Below are 11,832 nucleotides of genomic sequence, written 5' to 3'. Positions count from 1 at the left end.
AAACCACGAGATGTATTTACTGTACACTAAGTGTCCACGACTGAGTAACTAGAAAGAACTAATCCCATCCAGAATGGCCTTACTTTCAAACCAAGATACACAGTGCCTCTGACTACTGAATCTATTGAACAGCCACATCTCTGTGCCCCTGCATGTCCCTCTTCTCTCTCTGGGCACCTAGCACCCAGCCTAACCTACTCTGAAGAGCTGTCAATGATGATCTCATTTGTTTTGCATCTCTGTCTGTTCTGTGTTTGGGTAACTTACATGTTTAACTTACTTTCTGCTGTAGTTTTGGCCTTCTCTTGCTCCCAGCATTGTTTCTACCTGGGGTAGTTAGCACCAACAGCCACCACCTGAGGCCACCAATAGTCCCCCCCCCCCAGGTTCACTTAGCCATACATGAGCTCCCTTCCTCCCATAACCAGGGCCTTGTCTCTTGTTAGTAGAAGCATGCTGAGGTCTGTCTCAGCCTTCCAGGGAACAAAGCAGGAAAGCTGGTACACTCGAGAATAAATGTGAGCCAATATGAACAGCAGGCAGGAACCAGGGGTAAGCACATACATTGTTTTTGAGAGACTGTCCCAAGCAAATAGACTTAAAAAGCAAGCTACTTTCTACGACACAGCTCTGGCCCAGCTTTCCTCAGGAAACCTCATCCTTTGCTTCCTTCCTCTTCCTTGCCACAGTTGTATTTGATCACAATCTCCCCATGAATGCACGCTTTTTATTCTATAGCAGTGCTTCTCAGCTCTCCTAATGCCACAACCCTTTAATACAGTTTCTCATGTGGTGACCCCCAACCATAAAATTATTTCTTTGCTACTTCATAGCTATAATTTTGCTACTGTTAGGAATCGCAATATAAATATCTGGTGTGCAGGATATCTAATATGCAACTCACAAAGGGGTTGTGACCCAGGTTGAGAACCACTGTATTAAAGAGTTGCCTTATCTCTACTGTCTAGGAATCTTGATTTTAAGGCAGCCATATACTTCCCATAAGTTCTCTACAGTCTGTTATCTCTGGATCTATCTCTTCTTTAAAAAAAAAAAATGGTTCTCAGAATATTAGCATTCTTGAAACATTATTGCCAGCATCCTTTTCCTCAGATTATTTTCAGGTTCTCCTAACCCAAAGATAAAATTAGGGATGGAAATGTGACTCACGGCGAACTTACCCAAGCACTTGTCCTCACTGCCACACTTTCAGATTCATTCATATGTACAAGCATCAGTGTTCCCAGCTTTCCCTTAGTTTAAATCTCCCTCCTGATATAGAACGTTACATATTCATCAAGGTTTCTGTAAGTTAAATTATCTCATTAGTTATAATTGATCTAATCATAATCATAATGCAGCCAGCAGATACCAGTGCATATGCCTGGCAATGTTCTCCTAAATCCACCACAAGGATTCCGGAAAACTAGGGCATCAGGACAGACGGAAGGGAATTAGAAAGCCGGGCTGGGAGAAAAGTGTCTATAGCAACTGCTTCATGTTTCCCCTGACACTGGAGCAGGAATCATAGTGAAAAAGCAGTAAGAAGCCTCCATCTCTTCACTTCTCAGAACCCAGTGTTCTTAATTTTAAGGCTTCCATAAACTATTTTTCAAAAGTGAATTCATAACAAGTCAATTAGATATTTCTTGAAATTATCTATCTATATACATATCTTCCCTGTTATGTGGATTATTTTGCTGGCCGAGACCTGCTTGGTCTCTCACAGCTGAAACAAAGAAGTAAGAAGCGAGGATTCTAGAAGTTTCTGGGCCAGACAGGGTAGAGCCTCGCTGAGGCGCCATGCTGAGCAACCGCTGCAGTACTCTTCTGCCCTGCCGCTGTTAAATCATTCTGTGCACAGATCCAAAATCTTACTCCAGAAGTAATAATGGGGCTGCGAGCTGGGCCGCTGTGGAAATCTGAGACTATCTGCATGATGATCTGCCTGGCATGACTCACAGGGAACCCATCTGGGCATAACATTTTAAGAGGATAAATCAGAAATTGCATCCGAGATTTCACAGCCACTCACTATAAGCACTGAGTTAATCTTCAGTCATTTATAATGCCCACCTTATTTCCAAAAGACTTTTGGTGTCGGTTGTGCACGCTAAGAGAAAGTCTTAGTTTTAACAACTAATTTTTCTAAAGCTTTAACTCTTTTAGTGTGGACCGCTTTCATTGAGACAGAATTCCTGACTGTTTTCTGTACTTTGTTTTTTCTCCTCTCATTCACCTCATTTTATCCAGTCTCCACTGCTGTTTCTCAGTCCATTCATTTGTCTCGGCGAATGAACTACTTAGCCTTTGGTCCTGGCATAGCTGTTGAGAGACACCGTACAACACACTCCCCCAAAACTTCCCCATGACCTCGGACATGGAAGCTGCCCTTCATTGGCTTTAAGGTGTACTGACATGCATAATGCACTTGACACTCGGGACTGCTTGGCAGCTCCCATGACTGATTCCTGGCTTTTCTGCCTTCTGGAATTTCCAGAAGGAATTTTGTGAAGTGTCTTGATTGGAGAGTGGTTTCGCTGTGCAGATGTAGAAGGCTGTTTCAGAAATAATCGTGATATTATACATTTGACTTGCTGCTAACTTTTCCAAAACGCTTTCACATCTAGCTTCTCGATTAGTGTCTAGTTTAATGTGGAAAAATGAAGGGAGACCAGAGCAAAAGAATGCAGAGAGAGAGAGAGAGAGAGAGAGAGAGAAAGAGAGAGAGAGAGAGAGAGAGAGAGAGGTTTGTCCCTCCAGAGAGAGTCTAAGTTTAATAGAATATGTGGGTGGACAACTTAGAGATCTCAAGGGAATACAAGTAGAGTTACAACCCTAAGAAACCTGGTGAACAAGGAGGGCCCACTTAGCTTGTGGAGAGAAAAACATGGGAAACAGCTTGCCAGTGTGGACCGTGTGCTCAGAACTCCCTCTCTGTTCTGCTGTTCAGGGACTAGCACAGGTATTTGAAGTAGGGTCCCCAGCAAACCAAGGCTTGGGTTCTGGCTCTGCCACTTTACAAGTTGTTTGACTCAGAAAAGCTCCGTGTCTCTAAGTCGGCTTGGTCATCTCTCCAATGAGCATGATCCTGACGGAGACTGATGAGGTAAAACCCTTGGATTAACTGTGCATGCAAAGTGCTTGGCACTGTGCTTAGGGTATCTAGAGAGGACTGTGTGTACACAAAGTGCTGAGCACAATGCTTGGGGTAGAGTAACGGCAGCAACTGAAACATAGCATTGTCACCTTTCCCAAAAGAGCCAAAGAAGAGAATAACCAAACTCTAGCCCTGGACAACAGAAAGCAACTCATCATGAGCAATAATTCTCTTGACTGAGTTTCATCAGTTTTTCCTACATTATCAACTATTGTCCTCCTTTATAGACATGTGGGAGGCCATTAAACAAATTAGGTCTTTCTAAGATACCTGTATGTGAGCAAGCCTGCATCTGCAGCTCTATTCCTCAGGAAGCTCATCTTCTTTTTATTGGTTATTTTGTTTAATTGCATCTCAAATGGTATCCCTCTTCCCAGTTTCCCCTCTGAAAACCCTCCATCCCACCCTTCCTCCTGCCTCCATGAGGGTGCTTCCCACCCACCCACCCACCCACTCACTCCCACCCCACCGCCTTATCATTCCCCTATGTTGGTGCATCCAACCTTCACAGGACCCAGGGCTTCCCCTTGATGTCCAACAAGGTCATTCTCTGCTACATATGCAGCTGGAGACATGGGTCCCTCCATGTGTACTCTTTGGTTGGTGGTTTAGGAAATTCATCTTCCTATATGAGAAAAATCTAGGGAGAATCAGGTCTTCATCCTATGGGATCCATAGTTCTTTCCATGCCTCTCACACCCCTGTCCTTTGGAGAAGGTAGTGCTGGATGCAACTTAGAATTGTTCCCATGTCATTTGTCAGCTGAAGCATCACTGAACCCTTTCTGTGCAGGCTTTGGTTGTAGATTGAGTGTTAATGGAGTCCTGCTTAGAGAACCTCGAGAACTTCCTCCTGTAGGAAAGTCTGCTCTTAGGAAGGCAGAGAGCACAGAACGCATGCCACATCCTGTGCTCATTAGCTAGAGATACATAGACAGAACCATAGCCTTTATTTGTCCTAAAACAACATCTTTATAAGTAAAAGAAAGAAATAAACTTACCCTGCACTTATCTCATTAAAAAAAAAAAAAATCCAATCTCTGAAGGAACCTCATGTTTCCTCATTCTCCAAAGCCAGGTTACCTCAGTCTTCAGTTACTGTTGTCCATGACTAAATCGCTCTTCACTTCGAGACAAAGAAGCTTAGAAAGCACTGTGCAAAATGAGATCATACTCAGCACACGCTTCTCTCTCCCTGAAATTGAATGCAATTGCATACAATAAAGAGCCAGGTATAGGGCTAGGATTAAGTCTTCACTTATAATTTAAAATCTGAATAATTCCATTCTGGGTGTGAGGAGGTGGCAACCAAAAATGCTAATCATTATGAAACAAAGCCTCCCTTATAAATCAATATTCATAATTTTAATGGGCACAGTGTCAGGAGCTAGACTATATTGGGACCTTACATGCTGTGTTTTGTTAAAACCTATTTACTCATATATTTCTCAAAGATCACCCTAAACATTCATTCTCATGAGACCCAGTAGCAGCAAGCACAAGAAAATTGCTATTAGCTCCCTGTCTACATAAAACAGAATGAAGACAATAAAAAAAAAGAAAAGTTTGCATGGACTAAAAACACCAGTACTGGACTAAGATGCAAAGCTTGCCTCATATGGTGAGATCCGGATTCCAGCCCCAACACAGGGAAAAAATAAAAAAGAGTATTAAATACCAAACCAAGTACTAGTCTTTCCTAAGGAAAACCCCTACTGAACACATGTGTGTGTACATGGCTGTACCATGTGTCTGTCTCCAAGCCGTAGCAAGCTCCCTTCCTGAAGGGGAGTCCTACCCATGGAACTCAGATGTAAACCCCTTTCTGTGCCTTCATAATGATCATGCAACTTTAGTGTGTATATAGACCCCCAGAATCGTGTTAAAAGACATGCTGAGGTTTGCTATGTCTGAGATGAACTTGCATCCCCTCTTTCTAATCATTAGCCAAGTGATACTGATGCTGCAGGCAGAACAAGCTTTGGCAAACAAGACGAGGATGGCATGCAGAAAACTTCGTATAACTGAGCCTACATCTTGAGGCACATACGTGTAGTCAGTCCCACGTGGACCCTTCCCCTTGCAGAATATGAATGAGATTGAGCCTTTACAGACTTGCTACAATTTCAATTTTCAAAACAACACGCTCAAAATAGCTCACTGCACCCACAAGCATCCTTCAGTCTCTTAACTTGCCTCAAGACTATGGAATGTATCACCGCGGCGGGGCGTCCGGGCAGCGGCGGCGGGGTGGGGGTGGGGGCCTTTTAAATGGAATTGGATATGGGGAGCGGTGAGGCATGCCAATGAAGCAGTAAGGCTTCGCTGTCTTTTCTTTCTCTCCTGTATTCACTGAAGTTTCTTGAGGGGTAAATGCAGACTCAAAATAACCTTTCCAGGTGTTATTGTCTCAGCCTTTTGCTTCTTTTATGTTACTAAAAGTACAGAATGTCCTAGGCCTCAGTTTCTCCAGATAAGAGTTTCCACTCAACTCCATTAAGACTTAACAGTCTCCAGTGAAGTCACACTCCAACGTGTGTGCTTTGGGAAGATGCTATAAACGATATAGAACGCGCCTTTGATTATAAAATGCATCTGCACCAAAACCAGAGACATTTTCACCGGGAGGACTTACTGGTTTCCATTCTCCAGACTTATTTCCCTCTAATGAGGTATGGAACTCTGTAGACCATAATGACTACAGCTTAAAGTGTAGGCTCAGTTACTATGTAATCTCATAAATCTCCCCTGGCTTTAAGTTACAGCTAACCCCGACTTCCTCTGATATTTTATTTGTCTTGTAAATCAACTCAATTCTTTCACTTTGCAAAGGAAGTTGGGAGTTTTAACCCTCCCAGGAGTGTAGAGAGAGAAGCTGCCTGTGTGTCCCCCTGATCCAGGAATCTCCCTGCAGGTGGGCCACCCCCAGGTGCAGGGCATGGAGCTCCATCAATCACGGAGGACAGCTATGCCAGGCAGGGTTCTAAGAGGTGGAGTAACACTGGGTTGAACAGCTGCTTGAACTTTTTAAGCACAACTATACCAGAGAGAAACAGAAGCTCAGAAGTGAAAACATTAGCCACAGACAGTCCCTCAGTATTGAAGTTCTTGTCTACCTCTACTATTGGGTTTGGATTTCTGTTAACTGTGCTCACTGCGGAGCATGTGCAGAGAATGTGAGCTCGCTGCTGGCTTTCCCTTGAAGGTCTTACTCCTCACCAGTGCTCCAGCTCAGGCATGATGCTATGACTCCTTAGGACTTTGTTTTCCTCTGAAGCATAAAGCCCAGCACGTAATATCAGTGTGTTTGCTGAAGTTGTCTGGAGGGAGGGGGCACCTCGCGTGCATCTTCCCCCTGCACACTTCAAGCCTGTGATGTGGCAAGGTAAAGCGTTAACCAGATTCTAAGAAGAAAGACATTATGTTAACCTATGTATCAGGAGCACAGTGAAAACTTGCAGTTTATTCTGTTAGCAGGAGGTAAATTTCCCCTTAATTGGTTTAAAAGGGAGTATCGTTTAGGGCAACAGTATAATGAAATACAGTTCCTTTTAATTTCTTACAGGTCAGTTAGTATCCAGTTTCACAGACTTCAAAGAAAGGTTTAATCAAAGACTGCCGAGAAGGCGGCTAACAGAAGTGGAGCGGTGGGTCCTCCTGGGTGCAATGACAGGGAAATGAAAAGATACAAGGGCAAAGCAAAGGGGGACAGACACAGCGACAGGGATGGTCGTGGGGGTAGATGTTGAATATGAGGTCAAAGACAAGAGGGACTGTCTCAGGATCTTCTGTAACTGAGATTTTGTTTTAAATTCTACACAGAGTGAACCTGAAATCAGGCAAAGGGACTCATGTTGAAACAAAGAGAAATAAGGTGGTTGGAGGGAGGGGTGGCCATTTTTCTTTAAGTAACTCATCCTCACAGACACTGTCAAAATTTTAAGCAAATTTTGATAGCCTAATGGAGGGCTGGGGTTAGAGGTAGGAGATTGGTACGTGTGGTAAGATAAAACTGTTTTTCCTTGTAGTTGAATCACTGATTGATTCATGCCATTATTATAAGAATAATTTCCAAACTGATCATTTCCTGCAGACCAAAATAAACATCTATCTGCCTTGGAGAGGAGGGGTATCCTGGTTCTCTTTCAGCCTGGTTATCAGCTACCAAGAGAACAACACTCCACTCTGCTGGTCCACCCCAACGTAAGGATTCGGGAGCAGCTTGCTAGCTTCTCTGGTTTCATGTTCTAAACTAATCTTTTCAGCGGCTTAGGAAATGAAGAAAAGCCGTGTTTGACCTTTTGACTTTCGACTTGAACCATTGCTCAAAATAGCTCTAGGGCACACCCTTCTTTTAAATGTCACACTTACATGTTTGTTGTGAAACACTGTTCCTGGGGAGGAGTGAACACATGGCCTACTTTCCCCAGACAGAGAGATGAAGACAGCCCCAAGTACAGATACTACCAAAGTCTATCTTGGTAAACCAATGAGGTTTATCGAGATTACTTACAGAAATACAGATATGGGGTATTACTTGCAGGAGCAGGAATGGCTCAAAGACAGCTGCATCACCAAAGCCACCCAAACCCATCCCCCCCATGGGTGACAGCTCACAAAAGCTGGGAACCTGGAGCCCACTGCACAGCCTGCAGGCAGCTCAACAGGTGAGAGAGGGTTAGTTCTGCCTGCCTCTGTTGGTGGGAGACTCTTTCTGACAGCTAGACTGGATCTTGTTTCTTCTAAGCTGCTTGGCTGGTCTCTGCTTCTTCCAGGCTTCTGCACTCACGCTTTTTCCAGGCAGTTTGGCATTTCTCAGCAGTCTTTGTTGCTGGTACAGCCTTGGGGTGGGAGGGGCTTAGTGAAGCTGGTTAGTTTCAGGGACTTCCTGAACATATCTTAAGTTGCTTACTTCCTGTTTTTAATGGGCTTCCCTGCAAGATGGAACGTTTCCATCTTAAAGGAAACTGTTCAATAACGCAGGTCCATTTTATAACCCCAGACTCTTTAATGTACATGCTAATACTTCTCCCCTCTTTTCTGGGTCTAAATGAAATATTTCTAGTGTGGTTTATAGAATTCCTTAAGCTTTGAATATTTGATTTTCCTTAAGCTTTAAATACTTGATTTTCATTGGGAGAAGGATGTGAAAGTAAGTATATATCAGCAGACATCAGAGCTCACTGGTTGTGCTAGTCAGGTTTTATCTGCTTGACACAAATCAAGACACATTGGTGAAAAGAGGACCTCAAGAGAAGCATTGTAGGTATCGATGTCTGAGAGGTGTGTTCTTGGTTGCTAAGTGACTCCACTGTGTGCAGTGCCATCCCTGGGCAGGAGCCTGGGCTGCATAAGAAAGGTTGCCCCTGATACTGAAACAAGTTGTCACACTACAATGAACAACTCTTGCCCCTAGAGCAGGGAAAGATGTGTGTAACTCCATAGTTTTTTTTTTTTTTAATCTTGTAATTTCCTGTGAAAATGCAATTATTTCCATTATAAGAGACAAAGGTTTACAAGGACTGGCTCTGGATGTGACAGTGACAGGGCTATTGTCCTCATTAAGTCAGAGCAGCAGTGCTTGCCAGCACAAGACTTGAACTGGATCAAGCCAGTCAAGCAGCAGGGAATGGGGAGGGACTCCTAGCTCCAAACTATAACTGAAGAGCTATGGATATCAGGGTTTATCGTGGTGGAAAGGTCAGTTTTCTTTAAGGGTGTGTCCCTAATAGGTCAAACACACCCCATTAGTGACCCCACATTCATGGGTATATAGGCAGCACAAATTGAACTCTCTGAGTTATTAAAAATCAAGGAAGACAGGAAGTTGGAGGCAGGAGAGGAGGTAGAGTGTGGAACAGGTGGAGCTAGGGGAAGAGTAGGGAATGACTATGATCAAAGTAAGTTGTGTTACATTCAAGGAATTAATAAAATACTGAGAATGTAATTATTTCAAAATTAAAATTTTTAAATATGGTGACCAATTGTCCAGGATTCTAGTCGTTTTAGTCCTGAAACATCCAGGCCCTGCAAACCCCTCAGAGCCTGGCAAATCAGGATAGTGGGTCACCTTATGAATTGGACAAAAGCATTGTCTGTCTTCTGAGTGGTGTGACACCTATAGAGAACCCAGCAATCGAACATGAAAATGTCAATCTCCTAGTCAGGCAAAATAGAGCAAGGTACTCACCTGTGGGTGGCTCCACCCACAACTCACAACCTTCTCCGCAGTCAGATGAGTTTACAGCCTGTCTCAGTGTGCTACGACTCCAGACCCAGCTACCAATGACGATGTTAAGAGAATTACAACCAATTCAATATCCTGGCAGGATTCTATCGCAATGCTGAAGAAATTTGAGCCATTAGAAAGAAAGCCTCACTTTCCAACCCACACTCTAGTCATGACTCCTAAAATAAACATCATTTTTTACACTTGCCAAGCATGGCTTCACACTGCTTCTACAAGGTCACCTGCACTGTGAAGAGGGTTAAAAAACTAGCCTCTCACTGTCATTCTTTCAAATTGTAAGGCATTTTCATAAGAGATATAGATTGGTAGGTAGGAAGAAAGAGAGAAAGAAAGAAAAAAAGAAAGAAAGAGAAAGAAAGGAAGGAAGGAAGAAAGGAAGAAGAAAGGAAGGAAGAAAACAGGTACATAGATACATACATAGATAATAGATGACAGATAGACAATAGATAGATAGAAACAAAAATAGAAGATAGACAAATAGGTGATAGATGATAGAGAGATGATAGATAGACAAGATAAATAGATAGATAGATAGATAGATAGATAGATAGATAGATAGATAGATAGATAGATAGATAGATGGAAATTATCTTTTCCATGAAAATGCTGTTGGAATTCCACATTGCATGCTTTATTAAAACAAGTTAACACCTAAGCACCCCAAACCCAGTAACCACACACTTTTAAGAATAAAAGCACACAGGGCTCATGTCCATACCACTTCTTTACCTCCTCTCCCTCCTACCCAACTTTCCAGCAAATGAGTCTTAAATAGCATACATCCCAACCTGTTTAATATATTTGTACTTCCTGATAAAAATCTCCTGTTCTGGGGAGCTGGAGAGATAGCTCAGATGTTGGGAGCACTGACTGTTCTAGAGGTTCTGAGTTCAATTCCCAGCAACCACATGAAGGCTCACAACCATCCATAATGATGTCTTATGCCCTCTTCTGGCATGCAGGCATAGATGCAGTTGGAACATTTGTGTATATAATTAATAAACAAACAAACAAAGACTTCTCATTGTGATGCATGGGTAGGCTGTATTCCAGATGCGACCACACGCATGTACTGTCTTTGAGCATTTTAACTGAACATGAAAAGACTTGGGATTCATTTCCTCACTGTTCTATCTTACAACCTCTAGCACTCAGTTTCTTCCTCTATGAAATCATTCCCTGGGATAACATGGTATCCAATCAGACAAACTGCATGTAGCTTGACTTAAGGTAAAACTTGCTTTACTTGATTAGGGTACCAAAAATTATTTTGAAATTTTAATTTCTTTCATTGAAACTGGTTCAGTTATTTTACATGCTTAATACTAGTGTTTTTATGTTAAACAGTAATCAGATTTCCAATTTTTAAATGTTAACATTAAAACTGCCTAATAGGTTCACTGACTGGTTTGGAGATAACATTTAGTTTTAACTTTTAAATATTTGTATTAAGCTAGCAAGTGTGTATGTAAGCGTGCATATGTGTACAGGCCAAAAAGGATGTTGGCTGTTATTGTAAAATTATCTCCACCCTATTTCCCTAAAACAATATCAATCTCTCTTTCTTTCTCTCTCTCTCTCCCTCTCTCTTCCTCCCTCATTTCCTCCCTTTCTCTGTCTCTCTCCATCTCTCTGTCCCTTTCTTTCTGTCTCTGTCTCTGTCTCTGTCTCTCTGTCTTTCTCTGTCTTTCTCTGTCTGTCTCTGTCTCTGTCTCTCTGTCTCTCTCTGTCTCTCTCTGTCTCTCTCTCTCTCTCTCTCTCTCTCTCTCTCTCTCTCTCTCTCTCTCTCTCTCTCTCTCTCTCTCAAAGCCCCAGCCATCCACCTGTCTGTCTCTACCCTGCCTCCTCCATAGTGCTAGGGCTATAGTTGCATGTGGTCATGTCTACCTTTTATGCTTAATGCTGATGCTGGGGATCTGAACTGATGTCCTCAAGCTAAGATAGAAAGGACTCCTACCCACTTTATTGTCTCCCTGGACCAAGAACGAAGTTATAAAAAGAAAAGAAAGGAAAAGAATTAGATTTCTTTCTCTTCGTTTAAAAACTTTAAATTTTTAAAATCTCTGGTAGAAAGGAAATTTTCCATTAATGCTATTGCCAGCCTGCTAAAGGACATCAGAATAATCGCTATGCACACACAATGTCTACTAAATTCATATATCTGGCAAATACTGCAAATTCTAAACTACCCATTTCATTACATTGCAAACTATTCAGTAGCATGATGGGAATGCGTATTGTAAATACTGCATTATTTGACTTTAGCACCCTTTACCCTTCATAGAATAGCATCATTTCATAAATACACACATAATATGTTTAACTGGGTTTATCTCTCCAATAGGTTGCTAATTAAGAATCTTGAAATGTAAACTATAAAGACATTCTAAAAGTAACATTCAGCCACAAGCCCTCATTGTTAA

The sequence above is a fragment of the Mastomys coucha genome, unplaced genomic scaffold, assembly GCF_008632895.1.
Source record: "Mastomys coucha isolate ucsf_1 unplaced genomic scaffold, UCSF_Mcou_1 pScaffold14, whole genome shotgun sequence".
Taxonomy (NCBI): Eukaryota; Metazoa; Chordata; class Mammalia; order Rodentia; family Muridae; genus Mastomys; species Mastomys coucha.
Note: the sequence above shows the minus strand (reverse complement) of the source record.